General features: G+C 33.2%; 1 long non-coding RNA gene across 1 annotated transcript; it reads left to right on the top strand.

The window, feature by feature from the left end:
• Positions 1-2596: 2596 nt before the first annotated feature.
• LOC135267299 (uncharacterized) lies at positions 2597-3403 on the top strand. Its single transcript, XR_010335720.1, has 2 exons — positions 2597-3147; positions 3197-3403. It is a non-coding gene; the product is annotated as an uncharacterized LOC135267299 (long non-coding RNA).
• The last annotated feature ends 1981 nt before the right edge of the window (positions 3404-5384 follow it).

Raw genomic sequence — 5384 nt, 5'->3', positions numbered from 1 at the left:
GAAATATAATGGGGTTTGCTTAAGTTTATCTGTTTTTATCAATGAGACACTAGCACCAGTGTCAATAAGAAATTTGAAAGTTATTAAGTCGTTATTATTATCAAGATGCGGAAAGAAAACATAGACCATATTATTTGTTCGTAAACGAACATTATGAATAATGATATTTTTCTGAGTTTTGTCATTGTTTGGTTTGAAGATAACTTTGGAATTTTGTTTGCGAGTTGTGTCGAACTTTGAATTTAATGGTTGTCCACTAGTGCGACACTCACTGTGGACGTTTGTGAGTTTAAATTAACGACATTATTATTTGAAGAGGATTGGCTTTGTTTTTTCTGATTATTATATTCGCGTTTCCTACATTCTTCGATTAAGTGACCGTTCTTTTTGCCGTAACGGCAAAATTTTGAATTGGAGTTACTATTAAAATTTGATTTTGTTTTATGATTTTTAGATACACTATGATTAGGTGAATGACTTTGATCTACATTTCTTTTTCGACATTCTTTTGACAAATGACCTTTGACTTTACAATAGGAACAAAATTTATTATTAACAGAAAAATCTGATGAATTATATTTACGAGCATTTAAAAATCTTTCCTCGTCAAGGGCTTCAGCTAACGCATCGTTTAAGTTTTGTGGTTTAGATCGTCTCAAAGCATTTGATATTTCTTCGTTAGCATGTAAAATGAATCTTTGTAGAGCGATTTCGCTAATCATTGCTGTTCGGCCACATGATTCTTTTTCGTCTTGAAAAGATATTTTATTAAAAGCTAAGGTTTGCAAATTTTCTATTCGCGAAAAGTAAGATTGAACGCTTTCATTCCTATGTTGTCGAATCGAACTTAATTCTTCTAGTATTTGTGAAAAATCGCGTCTGTCTCCAAATAATTTTAGTAGGCAATCACGAAATTCTTTAAAAGAATAAAATTTGTGAAATCGGGTTTGTGCTCTAGCAGCACCTTTTAGTTTAGATTCCATATACGAGATTATTAAAATTTTTTGGTCTCCGCGACATAACGCCCACGCTTGACCGCAATTTTGGAGAAAATCGTAAAGCTTGCTTCTGTCCCCGTCAAAATCGTTAGAAATTATTGACCGGATATCAGACATGTTATGAATTGGCGTATCATTAGTGTTTGAGTTTTCCTTATTATCATTATTATTGTTAGAGTTATGATTTGGATTAGGAATAGGGTTTTGAATTTGCGATGTTGTTATGATTGTTGTGGAGGTTGTAGGTGTAGTGGTAGCGATAGTAGTCATTATTATTTTTTTTGCGTGTGAACGAAGAAACATGCAACAGGATAAACGTACTACTAGATTTAAAAATAGCTTTAGAAAAAGATTGTCCACTTACGTTCAAAGCTGTGGGATACTCGATGAAAATTTCTCGACCCTTTTCTTTGACTTCTTGAAGATTAATTTCAATTGTGGCAATTGGGGGAAAACGGGTTCGATTTTTGATGTCGACCCAATTTTCTTTCTTCTTTGTCACAATCTTTGCATCCTACTGACTGCGCCAATTTGTTGAGTGCCTTCTTTAAAGATGAGTAGTAAATGAACAATATTTCTTGAATATGTTTATTAAAACTAACACTACACTAGAACATGAAGAGATTGAGATTCAGATTCATATTTTTTATTCTAACTGCCTGTATATATATACCTTGTTATCAGTCTTGATATCAACAAGGTTTGGGGATGCATGAGTCAGCATGACTTAGTCATTTTGGATCATAACAGTGCAATGAGAAATAATTCACATCGTTTTCCTTTTTGGAATCAAATGTTAAAAAAAATCGCCTCTTGGCAGTTTGAGTGCCCTAATACTGGAACCATTTCACGAGTTACAATGCAATTTAAAGAGGGCTGGATTCATAACATTCGTGCCTTTAAGGAATTGTGGTCTCTGTGTAAAAATCTTAGTTTCAAATATTTATGCACTAGAGGAGTGAATCAAGATTGTTTAGAAAATTTGTTTGGTACAATAAGGCAGCATGGAAGTGGGAACAGTTTTCCAAGTTGCTATCAATTTATTTCTGCTCTGAAAACAAGTGTTCTAAATAATCTGATTGGATCTTTTGGATCTGCTCATCAAAACTGCGAAAATGTTAATTCTCACATTTTAACAAATCTGGAAGAATTTTTAACTGGTTCTTCAATTCAAAAATCTTTAAGTGTAGATTTAGACAACAAAGACAATGAGTTTCTGAAAATATCTTTACCTGAGAAAGCTGCAAATGATTTGCTTGAAATACAAGGTTTGGATTATGTTTCAGGTTATTTGGTAAAAAAAATTAAGAACCCAGATTGCGACCTGTGTCGCCAAGCCTTATTGAGTGACAATTTGGAGCCACAACACTTATATACAAGCTTTAAAGAAAATGATAATAAGAAAAGACTAAAATATGTAACAGAAAATTTAACACACTACTTGGCGGAAATTCATGATGCAATTTATATTTTTAAAAAAACTGCAGGGGAAAGCTTGAGTGTTTTGCAAAAAATTAAAATAGCCATAAGGGAACAAATACAATTTGTACAATGGTTTCCATGTGAACAACATTTTAGGAAAGTTGAAGGTAGTTATATTGTCTCTGAGTCGGCTCGACCCGATAGTATCATGATACAATAACTTAGAAGATATGACACTGCGCAGGGATGCCGCCATTTTGGTTTCGTTGCTGACGTAATGTGGTTAGTAAACAGCCAGGCCCCTGAAAGTGTATACAAATTATGTGTTCACTGGGAGGGGTGGGGCAAAGGGGGGAAACGGCTAAAATAGTTCGTGTGCTCCAGCTTAGAGGTCGCGTCAGTTGCAAAGAAATCTGTAAATTTAAAGGAATCTGTCACACATTTTGCTAAAAGTAAAGAAGGTTCACTTAAAAATAACCGACGTGCGCACACTTCTCTTTTTAATTCTTTGATTTATCAACAGCCGATTATTTTGCTGTCGTTGCGGTGTTTGGCGACATTTTGTTTTAATGTGTTTTAAAGACTTCAGAAAACGATTTAACGTGATTTTTTGGATGTTTTTGTGATCAAACATCTCTACTTTTATATGGATCTTTTATTTGAATCTAGTGTATAGTGTGAATGACAGTGTTTTAATGAAGGATGAATCAACTTAAAGCAAATTAAGGTAAACGTTACTGAAAGGTGTCTATACAACAATTAATTGCGATTTCTAGATATTAATATAATCATATTACACCAAGAAGGATCACACAAACTTCTCTAATAGGGGAATTTCTTGATGTTTAGGAGATGAAGACCGTCCTTGGAGATGATAACGGTTCTTGGGATGTAATTGAAAATCCCATGAAGACGAGTTAAATATAATGTGCAGTAATTAATAGGTATATCATAATAATAAATAAATTTATTGTAGTTGCGAAGCTAGTATTTTGTGAAAGCAGGGAGTTTAGGACTTGCTATGGTTCAAGGTTTTCAAATCCGCCATGTCCCTCTATGTCTTAATCTTTTATGTTGTTTTACACAATGTTATAACGCCTATGCCTGTTAAAAAAACAAGGTTTGTCCTTTTTGTGATTGCTTAAGTTAGAAACTAAGCGAAAAAACGTATTCTACAAGTATCATACAAGTTAATCAATATTAAAGCCTACTATTATTATAAATTTAAATGATTACATGGTAGTTTTATTCAGTTAACTTCCAGTTATAGTTATGTATATCAGATATGTGGCTTTTTATTTAAAGAATTTTAGCACACTTGTAATTCTCTTGTGTTTGAGTAATTTACTAATAACTATGATGCAATCGAGATTACTTTTAAAAAATTTCAAAACTTATCAAGAACTTTGACATCAAACTGTTAAAGTACGTGTTAGGGCCGCTTTTACAAACATCCGTAAACCTTATAACCGCGAATAAATTTCGAAAAATAGTTGTTTAAATTTAGCTTTAAGGGACTTAAAAATTGGACTATTGTCAAAGGTTCCAAGCAAAATTTTGATATTTTTTTGCTTTTCTGAACAGTCTGTAGACAAGTAATCAAACCAACAAAACTGATGTATTTATACAGACTGATCCCGAATTACTGTGTCTGTTAGCAATCTGAATTTAAATTTTAAAGGATACCAATAGTGTACACTTTCAGGTAGCAATTCAATAATTTAATCTGATGCCAACATACTCAGTTTCTCTGGATCATTGTGTATATTTAGACAATGTATTTACATATATTATTACATCTGAGTATGTTTATGAAGAACAATTCGAGTTAAATTAATTTTGCACGTTATTATTTTTTTAATAAATTTTTATTGGAAAGACTGTTTCATTTTATTAAGCGATGTTAAATGTTTTTGTGCTATTGCAACTGTTACAGATGCTTTTTTATTAAAATGTCTCGTAACAGTGCATGAGTACAGAAACATTTAACATTTATAATTCTTTAAATTTGGAAAATAAATAAAATGTTCTGTTTGAATTTCCCGCTATTATCGAATTAGTTCGTTCTCTCAGGGTTAGGTGGCGCTTTCGCGAAAAAACGAGGGGTAGACAGAGAGATTCGCTTCTTCCTCTCTCTTATTCTATGGTAAACAGCCAAGAAAACACGCAGCGGCTGGTGTAATGTTATAATTTATACGTATATGTAGGTGTTGTTTGAGAGTTTTGGTCTGTGCTGTTCGTCGAGATGCGTTGTGCAGTGTTTGGGTGCAAGGTAGACGACCAAGCAAAACACTTTAAGAAAGGGGAAGTGAGGTTTTTCCGATTCCCAAGCGATCCCCAGATTCTTAAAGCCTGGGTGAAAGCCTGCAGCCGCAAAGACAATTTTAACACAGCAAACGCAAGAGTCTGTTCAAAGCATTTTCAGGAGAGTAACTATAAAGAAGATTTAAAATGTAAACTTTTGGGATATTCACCAAAAAATCGGCGGCTAATCAAACCTGGAGTGGTACCTACCCAAAACTTGGTAAATAAACCGTCTTCAAGTTCTGAATGCTCCTCATCAGCATCTAATGAAAGACGTGAACGTGCAGAAAAGAGGAAAGAAAAAAAGAAGAGAGAAAAAAAATATGAAATAAGTACATTCCACTGCACTGATATCCAATCTCGCTAGGAAAAATATTGATTCATTTGTCCAATAAAAACGAAAAAAACCATTTGACCAAAAAATTACATTAGCTGTTTTTTACATCCATGGATCGGAAATACGAAATAAAATTATTCTGCAAAAATTTGACTTGAAAAAAATCGTTAGAATTGGATTAAAAGCCATTTTGATATTATTCATCGGAAATTTCAGTGTAATTTATGAGGGACAAGATTGAGTAGTAATAAATCTCCACGACAAAAGGATCCACTACCTACCCCAATAACAGTAATAACTGCAGAAATTTTACAACTAGCGGC

Source organism: Tribolium castaneum, chromosome 11 (genome assembly GCF_031307605.1).
Source record: "Tribolium castaneum strain GA2 chromosome 11, icTriCast1.1, whole genome shotgun sequence".
In the NCBI taxonomy this organism is placed as follows: Eukaryota; Metazoa; Arthropoda; class Insecta; order Coleoptera; family Tenebrionidae; genus Tribolium; species Tribolium castaneum.
The sequence above is the reverse complement of the archived record's forward strand: the minus strand, read 5'-3'. Positions and strand labels throughout refer to the sequence as shown.